Source organism: Rhinatrema bivittatum, chromosome 2 (assembly GCF_901001135.1).
Source record: "Rhinatrema bivittatum chromosome 2, aRhiBiv1.1, whole genome shotgun sequence".
NCBI lineage: Eukaryota > Metazoa > Chordata > Amphibia > Gymnophiona > Rhinatrematidae > Rhinatrema > Rhinatrema bivittatum.
In genome coordinates this window covers 641,342,675-641,363,759 of record NC_042616.1, presented here as the reverse complement: position 1 = coordinate 641,363,759, position 21,085 = coordinate 641,342,675, and the positions used below count along the sequence as shown (strand labels likewise).

Below are 21,085 nucleotides of genomic sequence, written 5' to 3'. Positions count from 1 at the left end.
GTGGGTGCCTGCATCTTGGCGGTAGACAAACAGCTTTGGTGTTCAGTTAAGCGAGTACATATAGGACGCTTCGTGCATCCAATATAATACTTATCACATGGACAGATGATGATATATATAACATTAGTGGTGGTACAGTAGGAATTGAAATTGATGGTATAAGAGATGATTATATTTACATTGGATGTGTTTTTTATTTTTTACTATATACAATGGTTATTTTTCTACAATAGTAAAGTCCCTTAAAGAATATTCTATTGCCATGTTGTTTCTCATGCTGGTTTCTCTTATCTGCCTTTACATCTGCATATGTCTTTGGTTTATCTATGCTTACCTTGCACCTCTAAAACTGCTACCTGTAAAGGAGCCTGCAAAAATACAGGTATTTATCTACTGATATTTTAATTTTTTAATTTGATTTATTTTCCACCTTTCAGGTACCACTTACCTCACGAAAAAGCACCAGACTTGAGTATAGACAAGTCACGTTTGTAATATGTTACATATCCCCTTAAATTAAATCACAGCCTAGGGAAAAGTTGCCATTTTGCAATCATTACACTTCACAATAGATTTGAGGTATGATATAGAGAAATTGGCAGGAGCTGCATTCTTCTGAAGCAGGCTGCAGCTTAAAGGTCTATTGAGTAACCTATATGTTCTATACACTTCCACTGTAACTTGCAAGATTTCCTATTTTGCAAGTACTACAGAGATGATAGGCCAGTAGGCTTTAAACTGGTGTCTGATTAATAAACTACATCTAGCCTACCCATCTCCATGTTGACACAGACTATCCTTACAGTTAAGGCTCAGCTTTTTTGCTGATGGCTCCTTGCTTCCATCTGCACATACCTTCAAAGATGAAACCTAACTTATAGTTATCAGACAATTACCTTTCAAAGGACATCTGTCTGCTGGAAGTCTGCTCAGCTTCAGCTCTATAAGAAACCAGGATGTTATGCTTTTTTAGGACTCTTAGACCAATGCTCCCAACCGAGAGCAATCAGTCGTTATATGGTGATCAAATCACTCTCTTCCACCAATTGTAAATGCATGGACTACAATAATGATCAGGTTTCAGGGAATCATCAGAGCTTGCCTGGCACCTGAAAGTTGGTCTGAAGTGTAGTTGGCAGCAGTTTTTCCCATTCATACGGATTAAAGAGGACAAAGGGTTGGGAGGGTAGAATAACAGAAAGAGTTTGAGAAGAAAATCTGGGCTAGATGTATAGTGGGACACAGGACACATCTAAATGACTTGCCAAGGCATACTGCCAAATATAAGGTCCATTTGCAGATGGAGAGACATATTGGTTCACAAGGAATAAGAAAAATACAACTTATCCTTATCCTTGAAGGAAGTTTTTTTTAAAAAGCAATTTTATTAATTTCAAGAACAGCAAGCAGCATGTCAAATAAATATCATTAAACTATCAATCTCTCAAATTAGGCTACCAGATCCTCACCATATATTTAAACACTAAATCAACATTGATGAGGAATTTCAAAATCTTTAAAATTTTTTAAACAATTTTTATAATAAGGGAATTAGTATCAGATTTAACGTGCTTGCATGTATACAGTCGTTTGGCTCTTGCCTGCAATGGGCTGCAACCAACTTTGTGTGTATTGGCACTTGATTTTACTTCATTTACTATTTCCCAATATTAGTATTTGCTTTTTTTTTAAAAAACTTTTAAAAGTGCATGTGATTCAACTTTTCTTAATTTCTTGTCATGATTTCCCCAACAACACAGTTTTCTTCTTGCTGTAGCTCAACCGGCACCTCAGTGTTCCCACACTCAGTCAAACATCATCTATTTTGTTCTTTTTTCTATTTCATTCTTTTTTCTTTTCTTATAGTGCTGCCCTCCGTGTTGCTGGCGTTAAAGAACACCCAACATTGCAATGTTTCGGAGGCTATTATCGCCTTCAGGGGATTCAGCCTATCAAAAAGAACACATTAACCTTCTTCATACTAAATTTCATTTAAAATCCTAATGTTAAATTTTTAATCTAGCCACATAAACTTTGGGATTTACTTATTTTTGCGGCTGCTCCCGGCTCAACACTGCAGCACACCTTCAACAAATGGCGCTTCTCGCTCAAACCTCAACTAGCGGAAGTGCCTCTATTTAAACAACCCACTTCCTCTGACTCAGCACCAATCAGTATCTCCCTTACATATACACCGACCAATCAACTTCCTTGTTGAGGCCTTCTGGGTGCACCATTTGTAATTTAAAGATCCACCTTTGCTCTTTTTGTAGCAACCTGAGATTTAGGTTGCCTCCTCACTCGTCTTTCTTAAGGACCTCTAACACTGTACATTTCAGATTTTCGAACACATGGCCCTTCTCTACTCAGTGTTGTACAAGTGGAGCCTCCATTTTCACACATTTCAAAGCACTTTTGTTTTCGATTGGGCGAGTTTTCAATTTCCTCATGGTTTTTCCAACATATAATAACTCACACGGACACCAAATCATGTATACAAGAGTGTCAGAGATACAAGAGGTTCTTACTATGAGGGCATAAAACTTCAGCTTAGCTATTGGTATATTAATGTTAGAATGAGCATTAGCGCACATCGAGCAAGAGTTACATGGGTGATGACTCACCTCCTCATTTATCTCAAACTGTGGTGATTTAAAAAAGGAATGCACCATTTTATCCTTAATATTATTGCCTATCCTGAAAGCCATCAATGGATGTGCCAATGTTTCTTAATGCTTGCCACCACATCTTGTATACCCGCAGAGTATGGTAAAACACAAGTTAACTTGTCAGTCTTAACTTTTTGCTGTGGAGTAAGTAACAAATCCCTGTTGTTCCATCTTGCCCGCTTTAAAGCTCACCGCACCACTTTAGCTGGATAACCCCTTTGAAGAAACCTCTCACTCATTTCTTTTGACCACTCTTTAAATTCTTCTGTGGTTGAGCAAAGCCTTCTCAACCTTAGGAACTGTCCAAAAGGTATTCAGTTGATTAATTTTTGAGGATGATAACTGGAATAACTTAATAAGGTATTCTTATCTGTGGGTTTTTTATAAATTGTAAATTGTAAAAAAGAACTGTTCTGTCTCGATGGAAATCTGAATGTCCAGAAACAATACCATCCTTTCCCCAAAGGTATATGTGAATTGTAGTGATGGATCAAAAGTATTTAACCAGCCTATAAATTGATCAAACAATTCCTGACCTCCAGTCCAAATTATAATAATGTCATCTATGAAACGACGCCAAATTAACACATGTTGTTTATACGGAGAAACACTCAACCATTGCTTTTCAAACCACCTCATGTTATATAGCGGGTTTTAGTGTGCACTTGGGCCTCAGCCCGACCCCAGACGGATCCAGGACCGAACCGAGGGTTGGCGATGTGTCCCCGCATGGCAGAACATGGTCTTACCCTCTGCTGAGCCTGCAAGCTCCCAGAGCCAACAACAGGATGATGTTGGTAGGGGAACGGTCCTCCAACCGTTCCAAGCCCTTTCGGACCTGCCGCTTGGATCGGCATGGAGCGGCAGGCTGGCCTGAGGTTGAGGGCAGATGGAGGCCTTGACACGAAGACATGACACCAAGGTTGAAGTGACAGCATCACAGACGAGGGTTGATACGAAGACATGACACCAAGGCTGATGCAACGGCATCAGAGTCAAGACGAGGAACTTGAAGAAGTCCAGATGAGACAAGAAGCTGGGAAGGTAGACAATGGCACTGTCTCTCAGGGTGCCCTACTCAGCCCATCTTCACGGGCGGACCCAATGGGCTGGTCGCGGGCCACTCTGTCCCACTACGTGCCCTACACAGCCCGAGGAGGCTGGTCACGGACCATGCGGAGAGCGGGACAAGCACAGGAGAGAATCCAGCCGAGGTGGGGCTTCAACGATGGAGCCGATGGAGCTCCACAAAAGCTGGCAGGACAGGACGGCTCAGGAGCACAGGACATCAGTCCACTGCCGGCATCTCCTAAGATGGGGCAGCATCACCTGGAGATCCACGGCCGGCAGAACAAAAGGCTCCAGAGCACATAAGCAGAATACCAAGGAGGGCTGGAACACCAGGAAGTGGGACGTCAGAAGACGAGACACCAGGACATCTGGACGGGGACCTCAGGCAATGAAGACATGACGAGAAGCAGACGAGATGAGGAGCTCCATGAAGAACATCAAAGGACCTGTCAGAGCGCTGGCAGGCAGGATCCTCCAGGACTGAAGACACTTTGATCAAGGCAGCGAGGAAATGCAGGAATAGCCCTTTTATAGGGCTAGCACAGGAAACAGTCACTAGGTGGGGCCCAGGGCATATCCGGCCGTGGGCCCTTTAAATCCAGAAGAGAGGCGCAGTGCGCGCCTAGAGGAAGAAAGCAGGAACTGTGCAGGACCGTGGACAGCGGTTCTGTACCGACATCAGCGACGCAGACGCAGGGCTGGGCCTGGAGACAGGCCCCGATGACGGCAGCGACTCCAGCCGCTGCAGGAGGCCTTGAGGGTGGCTCCAGCCACCAATCCAGATTTGGGCTTGCGGCCTCCTGCCAAGAGGATCACCAGGACATCAGCGGCGGCTCCGTGCCGCGAAGATGGCAGGAAGTCCGCGGCTCCGGCCGCGCGGGAAGGCCCAACTTCGGCAGCGTCCAGCCGCGTCGGGTACAACAGCAAGCAGCAAAAAGTAAGGTGCCTGCTCACGGGGACACCCGCAGGCAGTGTTCTTAACACCCCACATATAAGCTGGCTATGCTAGGGGCCATGGTGGCCCCCATTGCCGTGCCTCCGACCTGTGGGTAAAATTCCCCATCGAATAAGAAAAAATTTTGTTTCAAAGCCAACGTGGCTAACGTTATTATAAACTGGACTGGAGTACGTTGTCTAACTCCCCGTTCTGTCAGAATGTCACTTAATACCCTCAACACAGCATCTTGAGGTATATTAGTATACAATGATACTATATTGATGGTAGCCAAAGCAACTCCTTTCAATGGTATATTTAAGTCTTCTAATGTTTTATTTAAATCTCCTGAATCCCTTATATATGAAGGGAGATCAGGGACTAACGGTCTCAAAAAGACATCTACATACTGGGACAACGGTTCAAGCAAAGACCATCGAGCTGATATGATTGGACATCCAGGTGGTTTAGTGAGACTCTTATGGACTTTGGGCAGATGATAAAATACCAGGACTTTGGGATGGTCAACTTTCAAAAAGCGATACTCCCTAGATGTGACCCAATCCTTTAGTAATGCCTCCTCTAATAATAGGTCAATTTGATTTTTTAACGCCGGTGTTGGATCTCCCTCTAGTTTTTTGTAAAACTTAACATCAGCCAGTAGTCTCAATGCTTCACTTTTATATTCTGCCCTGTCCATCACTACTACCGCACCCCCCTTGTCGGCTGCTTTCACGACCAAATTGGGATCTCTTCTTAGATCTTGTAAAGCTTTATTTTCTTGCTGTGACAGATTATACTTGCCCTTTGGATATCTTATCTGTACTCTATCTATATCATCTTATACCAATTTTGAGAATGTATGAATCACCGGATCCACATTGCCTGGCGGACACCACGTCGATCTGGGGGTTACTAATGATTCCTCCATAACACCTCCTACGGGTTGATTTTCAAAAAATAATTTTAATCGTAGAGTTCTCAGGAATTGTTGGAAAGATTTACATTCCTCAAAGTGATCAAAATGGAGGCTCCACTCATAGAGTTCTCAGGAATTGTTGGAAAGATTTACATACCTCAAAGTGATCAAAATGGAGGCTCCACTCATAGAGTTCTCAGGAATTGTTGGAAAGATTTACATACCTCAAAGTGATCAAAATGAAGGCTCCACTTGTACAACACTGTGTAGAGAAGGGCCATGTGTTCGAAAATCTGAAATGTACAGTGTTAGAGGTCCTTAAGAAAGACGAGGGAGGAGGCAACCTAAATCTCAGGTTGCTACAAAAAGAGCAAAGGTGGATCTTTAAATTACAAATGGTGCACCCAGAAGGCCTCAACAAGGAAGTTGATTGGTCGGTGTATGTGTAAGGGTGAAACTGATTGGTGCTGAGTCAGAGTAAGTGGTTGTTTAAATAGAGGCACATCCTCTAGTTGAAGTTTGAGTGAGAAGCACCATTTGTTGAAGGTGTGCTGCAGGGTTGAGCTGGGAGCAGCTGCAAAAATAAGTACTCCCAAAGCTTATGTGGCTAGATTAAAAATTTAACATTAGGATTTTAAATGAAATTTAGTATGAAGAAGGTTAATAGGGATGTGAATCGTTTTCCATATCGTCTTAACGATAGAAATCGTGTGGCAGGGCAAGAAAATCGTCTTAGGCACGATTTTTTAGTTAAAAAATCGTTAAAAATCGTTTTTTCCGATTAGTGCGCACTAACTCGAGTTAGTGCGCACTAATGGGAGTTAGTGCGCACTAACTGGGAGTTAGTGTGCACTAACTGAAAATGATACAATTTGACACTTTTCAGGTCAGTTAAGGTCAGTTTAGGAATGAATATGTATTCCTATTGGCTGCCCTCTTATTTATTCATGTTACCAAGTTTCCTACTGACAGTATATGGGGGATGGGAAATGGAAACAGTTGGTAGCTTGACAAAACAAGTAATGTGATCAGTCAATGTGACTAGAACTTGTGCCCTAACCCTGATACCAGGGGTATTGTGATCTTCCTGCACACAGTGCCCTATCCCTATTAATAGCAGGAGTGTTGTGATCTTCCTGCACACAGTGCCCTATCCCTAATACCAGGGGTGTTGTGATCTTCCTGCACACAGTGCCCTATTCCTGATACTGGGGGTGTTGTGATCTTCCTGCACACAGTGCCCTATTCCTGATATCGGGGGTGTTGTGATCTTCTTGCACACATCCCGATATCAGGGATAGGGCACTGCATGCAGGAAGATCACAACACTCCTGGTATTAATAGGGATAGGGCACTGCATGCAGGAAGATCACAACACTCCTGGTATTAATAGGGATAGGGCACTGCATGCAGGAAGATCACAACACCCCTGGTATCAGGGATAGGGCACTGTGTGCAGGAAGATCACAATACCCCGGAGGAGTGAGGGTCAGGCAGCTCCCCCCTGTCTGCGAAGCCAGCCTCTCACTAGTAATGCAGGGAGGGAGCTGTCTCAGACTTCACCATCCTCCCCCCCCCCTCACCCACACACCATTCACTAGCTGGGACATGGGGGAAGTCAGGAGTGAGGGTCAGGCAGCTCCCCCCTGTCTGTGAAGCCAGCCTCTCACTAGTAATGCAGGGAGGGAGCTGTCTCAGACTTCACCATCCTCCCCCCCCCCCCTCACCCACACACCATTCACTAGCTGGGACATGGGGGAAGTCAGGAGTGAGGGTCAGGCAGCTCCCCCCTGTCTGTGAAGCCAGCCTCTCACTAGTAATGCAGGGAGGGAGCTGTCTCAGACTTCACCATCCTCCCCCCCCCCCTCACCCACACACCATTCACTAGCTGGGACATGGGGGAAGTCAGGAGTGAGGGTCAGGCAGCTCCCCCCTGTCTGTGAAGCCAGCCTCTCACTAGTAATGCAGGGAGGGAGCTGTCTCAGACTTCACCATCCTCCCCCCCCCCCCTCACCCACACATCATTCACTAGCTGGGACATGGGGGAAGTCAGGAGTGAGGGTCAGGCAGCTCCCCCCTGTCTGTGAAGCCAACCTCTCACTAGTAATGCAGGGAGGGAGCTGTCTCAGACTGGTATCAGGGTTAGGGCACTGTGTGCAGGAAGATCACAACACTCCTGGTATTAATAGGGATAGGGCACTGTAAGAGATGACTGTAGTAGATTGAATAAAGATCTGATGTTTCTGCTCTCCTCACACCAAACAAAAACAACACACAAGCAGAGAAGCCCTTCTTACAAAGCTGAGCTAGTGAGTTAAGTAGGAGGAAAAGTAAACATACTGGTGCCAGTGTGGCTACTTAAAAAATACACTTACCAACAATCAATTACATATATTTGAACTGTGTACAGTTACAGCCAGGACCACCTTTCTAAAATGCACAGTGATTGGCAAATTCAACATGCACTAGCATTTCAGGTGCCTGCTAACAAAAATAATAAACAAACAAGTTCTAGTCACATGAGTGCTGATCATTACATTACTTTTTTTGTCAAGCTTCCAACTGTTTCAATTTCACATCCCCCCAACCATATTGGTAACATCAATAGATAAGAGCACAGCCAGCCAATAGGAATACATACATACATATTCATTCCTAAGTGACCTTTACTGACCTGGGAAGTGTGAACACTTTGTTTCATTTTCTGTTGGTGTTCGTTAGTTTCCAGTTCCATTTCCCATCCCCCCAACCATCACCTCAGTGGTAACCTTGGTAACATCAATAGATAAGAGGGCAGCCAGCCAATAGGAACACATATTCATTCCTAACTGACCTTCAGTGACCTGGAAAGTGTTTATTTGTATCATTTTCAGTTAGTGCGCACTAAATCGAGTTAGTGCGCACTAACGGGGAGTTAGTGCGCACTAACTCGAGTTAGTGCGCACTAACACGATTTAACGATTTTTAACGATAAATCGTTAGAATTTCTATTGTATCGTGTTCTATAACGATTTAAGACGATATAAACATTATCGGACGATAATTTTAATCGTTGAAAAACGATTCACATCCCTAAAGGTTAATGTGTTCTTTTTGATAGGCTGAATCCCCTGAAGGTGATAATAGCCGCCGAGACATTGCAATGTTGGGAGTTCTTTTTTTTTTATTAACAATTTTTATTGATATTTTCAATGACACGTTACAAGCTTCCTGAGAGGGTGTGGCACTTCACCCTTCCCAGGCCAACCACAATATAACATTTAATAGATTGATCCCCGACCCCCTCCCCCCCCAAGTTCCTCCCTCCCTTCCTTCAACCCTTAACAAGAAGTCTCTCGTGTATTCCAAAGAACAGATACAGAACATCAGAAACTATCAAATCAAGTCAGTAAGAAATCACCACAAAGCTGGAAAAGTCCAGAACTATACACAATCGTTGAGAATCCGGCTTCTAGCTGGATGTGGACGAGTTTGTAAGTAAGGGTCCCATACACTCAAGAATCTCCTTCTAGATGCTGGTGAGTGGCAAATTGACAATTGTTCCATGTGCATCATAGCATGAAAAAGATTTTGCCAGGTCCAGAAGGAAGGTTTATCTGTACTACGCCATCCCATTAATATCACCTTCTTCCCCACCACACTAGTCTTTTGTAGCAGTAAGTGGGTGCCAGGATCTCGTATTCTTAAAGGTGGTATGCACCCGAATAGGAGCCATAAGGGCGCCACCGGGATGGAAATATGCAAAATTGTCGCTAAATAATAAGACATCTTTGTCCAGAAAGATTTAATGGCCGGGCAGGCCCAAAAAGCATGCGCCAATGTACTCTGTTCTGTATGGCATCGAGCACAAGCGCCCGATGGAGCAATCTGTTGCCTCTGGGCCATCTGGGGTGACACATACGCCCTTCCTAAGAATTTATATTGTAACTCTCAGTAGTAAATATTATGCGAAATCCTGGTAATTCGGCCATAACAAACTTGGATTATTGAGGCGGTGACCACAAACTCCCCGTCCCTATTCCAACGATCTGCGAGTGTAGTAAAAATTTCAATGACCTGCAACCTGCGCAATTTTTTGTAATACTGTGACAAGGAAGGGGTCTGGGTACCCGATAAATCCAACAAGCTTGCCAGATTTTGGAAAGCCGGTAGTCGCAGAAACGCGGCTGGTATGGTTTTAATATAGTGTATAATTTGCAAATAGGAAAATTCCGAAACCACGCTCCTCCCATATTGTTTGCGCAGTTCCGAGAAAGAAAACAGGTTCCCCTGGTCGCTAAATAAATGTCCCAGATGTGTGAAGCCTGCCTCCCTCCACCGCTGAAACACCCGAGAAGTAGAACCCGGAGAAAAATCCGTGTTGCCCATCACCGGTAGCAAATATGCACTCACTCGAGGCATTTGAAGTGATTTTGTCAAGGTTACCCAGGCTTGTCTTATCGGTTGCACTATCTTAGATTGTGTCAGAAAGGGGGAAAGCTTCGCTGATTCAACCTGAAGCACATAACATGCGTTTTGCGGGTGAAGAAAGGCACTTTTGGCAACAAAACTGGTATGAGATGAGGTTCCCAGCAACCAGTCTCGAATAATGCGCAGGTTGCATGCTAATTCATATAGAGCTAAGTGTGGCACCCCCAATCCCCCCAAACCCCACCTTTGTTGCATCCAGGACATCGGAAGCCGCGCCCTGCCGCCCTGCCACAAAAACTGTCGTAGGAAGCGATCTAATTGAAATACATCCCTCTGCTGCAGATGAATAGGTAGGGTTTGCAAAAGATACAGCCACTTAGGAAGAATAACCATTTTATACAGATTTATATGACCACACAATGAAAGGGGAAGATTTTGCCACGCCTTGAGCCTATCCTGTGTAATTCGGATCAAACGCGGAACATTAGCTTGGTAAACCAGAGATGGATCAATGGGAATATGGACTCCCAAATAACGAAACATGCCCGAGGCCCATTGAAGCGGAAAAGAATCTCGCCAGCGTTCTCACAAAGCCTCCGGAAAAGCCAGGGCAGAGGACTTATGTACATTAAGCCGGAATCCCGAAAAGGCTCCAAAAGAGCCGAACACACCAAGCAAGGTTTGCAATGATGATACCGGCTCAGTTAAAAAAACTAAAAGATCATCAGCGAATGCAGCGCATTTGAAAATCTCCGTATTAAAATGCACCCCACGGATATTGCGAGCCTGCTGCATTGCTATCAATAGCGGCTCTAATTGCAGAAGAAAAAGAAGAGGGGATAGTGGGCAACCCTGTCGGGTGCCCCTCAAGATGGGGAATATCTCTGACCGATCTCTATTGGCCACTATTGCTGCTTGTGGTTCACTATATAGTAACTGGACTGCCTGATAAAAAAAAACCCTCGAACCCCATATGCCTTAAGATGTAAAATAAGTAATGCCATTCAACTCTGTCGAATGCCTTCTCGGCATCAAAACTAATAACCAGATGGGGAGCCTTCATATGCCGACACATCTCCATAGCAACTAGAACACGACAAATATTGAAAAGAGCATATCTTTTCCTGACAAAACCCACCTGGTGTGGTCCCACCAAGGAAGGAAGCAGGATAGCCAGGCGATCTGCCAGTAACTTGGCCAATAGTTTTTGGTCAAAATTTAATAAAGAAATAGGTCTGTATGACTCTGGCATCAAGGGATCCTTCCCCACTTTGGGAATAAGAGTGATGTGGGCCAGATTCATCTGGGCAGGGAATGTCCCCTGCTGAATGAGAGTGGAAAACAAAGAGGTCAAAGGCCCCGCCACTCTATCAACCAGACACTTGTAAAATTCTGCCGAAAAACCATCTGGTCCCGGGGCCTTCAACTTCCTGGACCTATGTATAGCCAAGCGAATTTCTGCCTCGGAGATAGATGAATTCAAGGCCTGCTTGTGTTCCTCGGTGAGTTTGGGGATAGAAAGGGATTCGCAAAACCGTGAGCAGGCCTCCTCCGACCAGCTTTCGGCCTGGTAGAAGCGCTGATAATACTCTCTGAAAAGGCGCAATATAGATCGCGTATGAGTCTCCACTTGTCCGTTTGTGTCCTTTAGTCCCGCGACAAACCTAGTCACCCTAGATGATCGAATCAAATGGGTCATCAATTTACCTGCCTTATTACTATGTTGGTAAAGCTGGTGTTGATAGTATAATATACTCTTCTTAGCTCTCTGATGCAGCACCGTATTTAATGTACACTGCACAGAAAAATATTCATCCCTATTTGGCTGTGTATTAGATTGAAGAAGACGAGCCCTCGCTCTGCGTAGCTGGTTTGTTAAATGTAATAGGGATGTGAATCGTGTCCTCGATCGTCTTAACAATCGATTTCGGCTGGGAGGGGGAGGGAATCGTATTGTTGCCGTTTGGGGGGGTAAAATATCGTGAAAAATCGTTAAAAATCGTAAAATCGAAAAATCGAAAAACCGGCACATTAAAACCCCCTAAAACCCACCCCCGACCCTTTAAATTAAATCCCCCACCCTCCCGAACCCCATCCCTCGCCGGAACATCGTTAAAAATCGAAAAATCGAAAAATCGAAAAACCGGCACACTAAAACCCCCTAAAACCCACCCCCGACCCTTTAAATTAAATCCCCCACCCTCCCGAACCCCCCCCCCCAAATAACTTAAATAACCTGCGGGTCCAGCGGCGGTCCGGAACGGGCTCCTGCTCCTGAATCTTGTCGTCTTCAGCCGGCGCCATTTTCCAAAATGGCGCCGAAAAATGGCGGCGGCCATAGACGAAAAAGATTGGATGGCAGGAGGTCCTTCCGGACCCCCGCTGGACTTTTGGCAAGTCTCGTGGGGGTCAGGAGGCCCCCCACAAGCTGGCCAAAAGTTCCTGGAGGTCCAGCGGGGGTCAGGGAGCGATTTCCCGCCGCGAATCGTTTTCGTACGGAAAATGGCGCCGGCAGGAGATCGACTGCAGGAGGTCGTTCAGCGAGGCGCCGGAACCCTCGCTGAACGACCTCCTGCAGTCGATCTCCTGCCGGCGCCATTTTCCGTACGAAAACGATTCGCGGCGGGAAATCGCTCCCTGACCCCCGCTGGACCTCCAGGAACTTTTGGCCAGCTTGTGGGGGGCCTCCTGACCCCCACGAGACTTGCCAAAAGTCCAGCGGGGGTCCGGAAGGACCTCCTGCCGTCCAATCTTTTTCGTCTATGGCCGCCGCCATTTTTCGGCGCCATTTTGGAAAATGGCGCCGGCTGAAGACGACAAGATTCAGGAGCAGGAGCCCGTTCCGGACCGCTGCCGTTCCGGACCGCCGCTGGACCCGCAGGTTATTTAAGTTATTTGGGGGGGGGTTCGGGAGGGTGGGGGATTTAATTTAAAGGGTCGGGGGTGGGTTTTAGGGGGTTTTAGTGTGCCGGCTCACGATTCTAACGATTTATAACGATAAATCGTTAGAATCTGTATTGTATTGTGTTCCATAACGGTTTAAGACGATATTAAAATTATCGGACGATAATTTTAATCGTCCTAAAACGATTCACATCCCTAAAATGTAATACTCGTTGATTTAGAGTTTTTCGACGATGTGAGGTGTAGGAAATGATATCCCCCCGAATGACTGCCTTGGTGGTATACCAAAAAAGAACAGGTTGTTCGCTGTGTGTTTGGTTCAAGGCCGCATAGTCAGCCCATTTCTCATCTAAAAACTTATGAAAAAGTCTATCCTCAGCCAGGTAATATGGATACCTCCAGCTCCGAGCCTCCTGGTGGCCAGCCACCGACAGTAGGTCCACCCAAACAGGGGCATGATCGGAGATCAAAATATCTTCAATACCCGCTTCCTGAACCCTGGAGAAGGCATGCGCACTAGTGAGAATAAAATCTATGCGTGAGTAAGTGGCATGTGCCCTAGAAATATAGGTAAAGGTTTTTTCCCCAGGGTGTAAAGTCCGCCACGTGTCCACCAAATGGAGGGTATTTTCCAGATAAGCCGGCCCTTTGCCCATACCACGTTCCCCTCGACGATTTTGGGAGGCATCTAGTTTCGGGTCCGAATAGTATTGAAATCCCCCCCACTATAATAGTGTCTGCCAGAAAAGGAAGAAGGTGCTGGTAAAGAACTTGAAAAAACTGTGGATTATAAGTATTGGGGGCATAGAGATTACATAATATCAGCGGTTGATGGCCCAGTTCCCCTATCAAGATGATATAGCGGCCCTCAGGGTCCTTAATCCCTCTCTGAACCTGGAACGGTAAGTTTTTATTTACCAAAATCGCCACCCCCGCAGAGCGTGTAGTGGCTGAGGCAAAATACACATTGCCCACCCATGCCTTATATAATTTAGCATGTTCTATATCTGAAAGATGTGTCTCTTGCAAAAATCCAATGTCAGTGGCCTGACGCTTTAATGCTTGTAATACCTTTGACCGTTTAATGGGGGTGTGTATACCACATACATTCCAGGATACTTTGCGGGTGTGTGCACTAGAATTTTAACATAAAAAAAGAATATTGCAGCTTGTACGTCCTTGTGGACCAGGCAGAAGCCCTCCCAGCTGGGGTCTCCGCCCGCGCCATCTGCAGCCATATGGCGATAGCAAACAGAAACAGAATAACATATGTACAGGGAATACACCGAGTTACAAAACCCAAAATAACTTGTACCCTCCCACCCCTTCCCTCCCTCTCCCCCCTTCCCCTCCCCCCAGCCCCTCCCAGCCCCTGTTAACCCCTCCAGCCCATACCCAAAATACCATGGAGAATTCCCCGGTGTCTGTAAACCAAACTCAACCCCACCTCCTTCCACCCCACCCCGCTCCCCAACCCCATCCTTCCATCAGTCATAACATAACTATAAGGAATCAGACATAGGAATAATGTCCGTAGAGCAGTACAGGGTGTATGAGAATGCAATATACGTATATACCGTCAAACACTGCACCCTCATTAAAGCACTGGCAGCGCGGCAAGGATCTAAATTTAGTGTTAAATCCGGCAAGGGGCCCTGGACACGATGTGAGAGGTTACCGTTCGGATCCTTAAAACTGTCCATTACCCCGTTCCAGCAGTCCACGTCCCCGATTTTACAAACCCACGCTGTCTGAAGCAAACCGGTCCGGGGCAGCCATCCCGAGGTGGTGAGCTGACAGCTGAATCCGTAAAGCTTCCTACTTCCCCGTGCCCGGTAACCGGTGTCCCCGACCACACAAAGGCACATGGGATAAGTGAGGAGAGGCATCGCCACTGCAACCCTGCTGGGCACAAACAAAATGGTAGCAGGTAAGGGCACCCCAAAACTCCCGGGTATCCGGGAGTGGTGAAAAAAAAAAAAGAAAAAAAACCCTGCAGATCTTTGCCAAGCAAAAACCGAGCCCCTACAGGAACCGCAATGTTAATCCTCCGGTGCAGATATGAGGAAAAGGCTCATTGTTACCTCAGTTTGCCTAGTATGTGAATCCAATAGTCCTGGACTGCAGCCTGCCAGTCAATAGTGCTGCTCAATCATCTCCCTTGTACGCGTCGGTCTCGCATGCAACCGCGGATTCGTTTATAATTATAGATGTAATTAGACCTCGTTAAGACTATATCCTTAATAGGAAATCTGACCCCCCTTCTGCCCTCCGTTTCTGAAATTGTCCACATAAATCATTTATCCCGCATAGCTTGTTCTTGTACAAACACCCGAGCTTCTTCCGCGGACTCCAGCCATTTAATGCCTGCACTGGTGTGGTCACCACTCTCAGGCGAGCAGGATATATTAAGGTCGTGCGCAAACCCATAGAAATAAGTTGCGAGCAATGGGGTGCCATGAGGCTCCGCTGCGCTGAAACTCCGGTCGAGAAGTCCTGGAACAGCAAAATCCTTTGATTCTCATAGGTAAGTGCGTGCCCCGCACGAACTGATCGTAATATATCAACTTTATGAGCATAGTTTAATATTTTAGCAATAACTACTCTGGAGCGTGTGACACCATCTCTTTTAGGGCCTAACCGGTGGGCCCTTTCAATGCGTAGCGGGCCATTAGTTGTCGGGAAGTTGTTCCTGCAGCCGTTTCCAGGACCTTAGAGAGATCGCTATCTTTGATGGTCTCTGGAAGTCCGATGAATCTTAAATTTTATCTACGCGATCGGTTTTCCAGGTCCTCGACCCGCGCCGTCTGTTGCGCCAGGGAGGCCTGCAAAACCGCTATGTCCTTCTGTGCTCCCTGGAGGCCATCTTGTACCGCCGATACCCGTTCCTCGACCTCAGAGACTTTTTTCTCATAACTGCTCAGAGTATTGGTAAGCTCTACCAGTTTTTCAGCAATTAGCTTCAGTTCGGGCCCCAAAGCCTCTGTCACTGCCTCCTTGATATTCGCCAAATCAACAGTTGGGGCCGCGGTTCCAGCCATCTCCCCAGCCGCAGGAGATGGCGGATCCTGGATGCGGTTCTTTTCTTTGTCCTTCTCCTTCCGAATCAACCGGGAAGCCATAGCAATCACAAAATCACCGAAAGAAGGCAAAGGCAGGTGAATCTAATAGAAAAGAGTTTGTCTACCCAAAAATCATTGGAAGGATGGGGTTGGATTGCAGCAATGGAAATCTACATCCACCTGCTCCGCTGCCTCACCGGAAGTCCTGGGAGTTCTTTAACGCCAGCAACGCAGAGGGCAGCACTATAAGAAAAGAAAAAGAATGAAATAGAAAAAAAGAACAAAAGAGATGATGTTTGACTGAGTGTGGGAACACTGAGGTGCCGGTTGAGCTACAGCAAGAAGAACACCGTGATGTTGGGGAAATCATGACAAGAAGTTAAGATAAGTTGAATCACATGCACTTTTAAAAGTTTTTTTAAAAAAAGCAAGCACTAATATTGGGAAATAGTAAATGAAGTAAAATCAAGTGCCAATACACACGAAGTTGATTGCAGCCCATTGCAGGCAAGAGCCAAACGGCTGTATACATGCGAGCATGTTAAAATCTGATACTAATTCCCTTATTATAAAAATTGTTTAAAAACTTTTAAAGATTTTGAACATTGAAATAAATATCATTGACAGTCTAGGCCAGTGATAGCGAACTCCAGTCCTCGAGTGCCACAAACAGGCCAGGTTTTCAGGATATCCACAATGAATACGCATGAGAGAGATTTGCATATAATGGAGGCGGTATATGTAGATCTCTCTCATGCGTATTCATTGTGGATATCCTGAAACCCTGGCCTGTTTGTGGCACTCGATGACTGGAGTTCGCCATCACTGGCCTAGGCTGATGGTCTCCCGACATGAACCATGTTTGGAAAGGCCTGTGTTGGAAGGGACCTGGAAACTAGAACAGCAAAAACATATAAGTGACTCATAGCAGGATAAGCAAGTAAGGCATCAGCATAACCCTCACTCATGCTGGTTACCGTGGCTGTGCTAGTATATAATCTAGTCATGTTAGATTGACTGAAAAGAGCATGGAGCTTTTCTTCTGCTCTTGTTTCATGGACCCATTCATTTTAATGGGCACCTTTCATATGTGATACCTTCCTTTATGTGTTTTATTTCAATAACTTTAAAACACCCATTTTTAATTTTAAACAGCACTGGGGACTTTCCAAAGACTCCTCAATGTACTTGCCTCAAATCACTTTTTAAATGTTCTTGCAGCAATGTTTACACTGCATCATAACCCAGGGCTGTCCCTACATGGCCTAGAAAATCCTACAGGCAGTTAAATAGGGCCATCTGAAGCCCAGGGTCTTTAAAACAAAGAAACTTGCCAGGTTCTTGTGCCCTGGTTTGGCCTCTGATGGAAACAGGATGCTGGGCTTGATGACCCTTGGTCTGACCCAGCATGGCAATTTCTTATGTACTATACTTATGTACTTATGTTCTAAAGAGATTCCGTGGACTACATTTCCCAGGTTCCCTGTTACTAAGTGGAAAATGTGGGATTCTGGGAAATTGTGGGATTCTGGGAGGGGAGAGGCTAGCAGCAGGCAGGGCCAGCCCTCTGATTTATGGAGAAACAGGTGAGATAAATTGGAGACCTTTACAGTTGCAGGAGGGGGAGGCAGGATCAGCAGTTCCTTGAAGTCATGGAGAAAGAAGAGGTTGCAGAAAATGAGGGAGTAGGGTCAGCTTTGGGCATGGAAATTGATTGAAGGTGAGCTCTGGGAATCAACAGGACTGCAAGTTTGGAATTTAAAAGACTGATAGTCTGGCAGCACTGCTGTAATTAAAGGAACTGCTACTGTGGGAGGAGGGGGTGGAGTAAACCAAGCAGTGTTGGCTTGTTGTGTGATTTCTGCTGCATGTTTGGAATTTAAAAGACTGTCAGCTTGAAAGCCCTGCTATAATTAAAGGAACTGCTACTGTGGGGGAAGGATGGTGAAAGAGGGCAGTGCTTAATTACTTCTCTGCTAAGCACTGTCAGGCCAATGCATTCATCTGGGCGTAAAGAAACTGTGCGTTGGTTTTCAGCGCACATTTTTAATGCCCAGATTAATTTTTTTAACTCCTGATACAATAAGCTAAAGCTATGCTAATGCATTCTATTGTATAATGTACATTTGGCTGAAAACACATTTTAACTCGGGAAGGTGGGGGGAGGAATCCCTGACTAGTTGCTGCTACTTACCTGCTAAGTACAGATTTATCCAGTTACCTGGCTACAGCGAACAAGACTGTATGTCCATCTACCTAATTTAGTTTTACGATTCCAATATCTCCCTCAGAAATCCACTGTGTTTATCCCAAGCTGGGAGGCTGCTCCATGCATCCACTACCCTCTCTGTAAAGAAATATTTCTTAAGATTTACACCTGCGTGTACCCTAAAATCCATCACTTGAATGCTGCTTCATGAGGAGGAAGAAGAGTTCATGCCGTAAGATTCATTATGCATTACTTATGGATAATATTTTCTTTGAATTGTATAAGTATTAATGATTTGAATTTGTACTATGTTGTATTTGGTAATTTGTATTTATGAAATTGTATTTTGTAAACTGCTCCAAGATTAGATTAGATTGGAGTCTGCTGAAGATACCAGAGAGAATATGTTTTCCCCTACTGATGACTCTGCTGTTACAGGAATGTACCTCACACAGTGAAGATATGGCTCCCATGAGGCCCATTAGAATTGGGATCTAGGTAGGCTCCACAGGAAAAATATTTCCTCAATGTGTTTGCTTTGACTTAACCTGATTGGACACAGCCAACACGATGACAGAGGAAACAATATCAGAGAAGCTGCTTATTCTCTTGCTTGCCTTCTTGTTTCAATCCTCTCATTTTTTAGTTTATAACCCCAAAATACCTCTTGAACAATATGATGCTTAACGATAGGAGCTTCATCAGAGGCTCAATCCAGGGCTTTGGTGACTTGTATTTCTACACAATCTCTGTAGAAGAAACCCTTGCCATTTGAATTGACCTAATGCTGCTGCTGCTTGTATTCATGCTTCAGCAAAGTCCTTCTCTATGCATGTGATGATTTGATATCTAGCAGCAATCGTAACATAACCAAACCTATTTTTTGTTTGATGCTGAGGAAGGTAATTAGGCTTAAAATAAGATATTGAAAAAGAACATTTTGCTTCAGTTTTTGGTTGAGTGCTAGTTGGGAAAACCAATATCCAAGGCAGAACCTTTTGTGCATGGACAGGAAAAGGACTCATCTTGCCATCTGTGATAAATCAAGTCCATTGGATAGTTAAACTAAAATTGAAGGTGTAAGTATATGAAAGTTTGCAACTTGTGCATTAAAATTAATGCTAAAACATTTGTTTTCATACATGTGTTAAGTACTGTTTTAATGATGGATTAAAATTTTTTCCTTTACCCACTAAAATGTAGAATCCAAGATGCATGCTAAAAAAATAGATGGGTCAGTATTGGAAAGAGGTAATTTTCAAAGGAGTTATGGTCATAAAAGCAGCAGATATCATAGCAATTTTCAAAAGCCCATTTACGCATGTAAAGTGCGTTTACATGTATAAAACCTTTTGATAATTCAGCCCTATGGAGCAATGTTTCTCCTCCTTTTTTCTATTAGGACCACCTGAGAGATGACGCTCACATGCGTGACCCACTGACCACATGATCATCATGGGACTAAATATAACCATATAGTCTTCATCCTTAGGAATCTCCTGCTTCCTAACCATGAGTGCAGAGCAGAACTAAGACATTTCCCTGTACAACTCACCATACAAAAAAGATATTCTGATTCTGGTGTCATCTCAATAACAGCAACACAAACTCCTTCTACCAGGTGCATTGTAAAACAATACAAAACCATTGAAAAAAACAAGCAAACCCCACTCTGTACATGTTTATCAAACCTGCCATTCCAAAGCAGCGTTAACTCCAAGAAATGAAACAGCAATAGCCCTACCCATGAAAAGGCAGCAGTTCACCACCAGTGCAAAATAATATAGAGAAAATACAACAAATAAGACTGATACAAATTCCTACATGCTAGTAAAGTACCTCATCTCTGTCACACACAGACAGACCTACTTTCTCCTAATATAGAATAAAATGCCACAAATAACAACAAAACTGGAATGGAAACACCAAGACTATCTGCATGCAGTGCAAAACTGGAGAACTAGAAACAGAAATATATTTCCTCCTACACTAAGCAAAGTTCAAAGGTAGAAGAAAAGTATATTCTCAAAACTGACATCATATGACTCTTGTATCTCATCACTCCTCTCTATGCCCCATCACCCCTCACTTCTCCCAACTGCTTAATCATCCTTCACACACTCATATCCCTGTCAAACACTTCCGACACTCCCACCCCTGCATCCTCTTCCGTGTCTCCTCTCTCCTTTGCTCAACTCTCCCTGCCCTTCCCTCTCCCCTTCCCTACCCAGCATACCTCTCTTTTCTACCCCTTCCTGCTCAGCATCCATTGACCTCCCTTCTCCCCCAACCCAGCAGGCCCCACATCTCCATCTCTCTCTCCACTTCCATCTCTTCTCCCTGCCCAGCAGCCCCCAGCCCCTCCTTCCTCTACCTGTCCCTACCCAGAAACCCCTATCTCCCAAGGCCTTACTGCCCAGCTCGTCCCCCTCTTCCTGGCTCCCAGCCAGCATAAAAGTCTTCAGTCCAATTCAGAGTCTCCCTCCCATTTTACCAGCAGCAGATGAGAGGAAGAAGAGGTGGCAGCAGCAGTGGATCTATAGAGCATGCACCTCTCTTCCTCATGCTCCTGCTTTCATGTCCAGGCCCCATGAGGTAAATAGAGCATCAAAAACCTCACTGCCAGGTCAGGCAGAGGAAGATAAAATTGGTATCCTGCAGGGCCCATATGAACAAGAGTTGGTGATATCTCGCTCTGATCTGGGTGAAAGAGAAGGGAATAACCTCTCACTGGGCCAGGAAGAGGCGAAGGAAGCAAGAGCAGCTTCCTCTCATGCCCAATAAAGGAGAAATCAGCTGACTCCCATCCAGACTGATGAGGAAACAGCAGCCTTCTGCTTGGTCTGTGACACACCTTCCGTGACCTCGCGAAACACTGGTGTGTCCCGAGTCCCGACGCACCTGTTG

The 21,085-nt window shown here is 45.1% G+C and overlaps 1 long non-coding RNA gene across 1 annotated transcript in view; it reads left to right on the top strand.

Moving 5' to 3' along the window:
* The first annotated feature begins 17,554 nt into the window (after positions 1–17,554).
* The window catches only part of LOC115085378, a 36,658-nt gene continuing 33,127 nt past the window's right edge, over positions 17,555–21,085 (top strand). Inside the window, exons 1-2 of the long non-coding RNA XR_003854816.1 lie at positions 17,555–17,689; positions 18,261–18,410. This is a non-coding gene — a long non-coding RNA (uncharacterized LOC115085378). The remainder of the gene's footprint in view (positions 17,690–18,260; positions 18,411–21,085) is intronic.